Here is a 431-nt window from a genome sequence, read left to right as displayed (position 1 = left end):
TATATCTTCCTAGGGTAGTAGATAGGTGGTGATGGAACCGGGGCAAAAGTGCAGGTGTCCTCTGCCTGAACCCTTCTGTGTTGGAATATGTCTGGCATCCCAGTCACAGTATTCTGTGGGAGGCCTGTTTCAAGTCCTGAGTTAAATACATATAAGGAAGCTATGATCTTTAGAAATAAAAGTTAGTGTGATCGTACCATCATACAGATATTTACTATGAACATCACAGTTCTTTTCTTTTCCTTATGTGACGTGGAAAAGGGAGTTTCACAGCGCGTGGCCGGTTAGCTCAGTTGGTTAGAGCGTGGTGCTAATAACGCCAAGGTCGCGGGTTCGATCCCCGTACGGGCCACGAAAGATCTTTTTAAAGCCCTGGCATGAAACTTTTCCGCGCTGCAGAAATGGACATTTTTTCGGGGACAGCGGTGGCA

The 431-nt window shown here is 46.4% G+C and overlaps 1 non-coding gene across 1 annotated transcript; it reads left to right on the top strand.

The window, feature by feature from the left end:
* The first annotated feature begins 278 nt into the window (after positions 1–278).
* TRNAI-AAU lies at positions 279–352 on the top strand. The gene has a single exon. It is a non-coding gene; the product is annotated as a tRNA-Ile (tRNA).
* Positions 353–431: the final 79 nt, after the last annotated feature.

This window comes from Gavialis gangeticus, unplaced genomic scaffold, assembly GCF_001723915.1.
Source record: "Gavialis gangeticus isolate Ggan-Ray unplaced genomic scaffold, GavGan_comp1, whole genome shotgun sequence".
Classification (NCBI taxonomy): domain Eukaryota; kingdom Metazoa; phylum Chordata; order Crocodylia; family Gavialidae; genus Gavialis; species Gavialis gangeticus.
The sequence above is the reverse complement of the archived record's forward strand: the minus strand, read 5'-3'. Positions and strand labels throughout refer to the sequence as shown.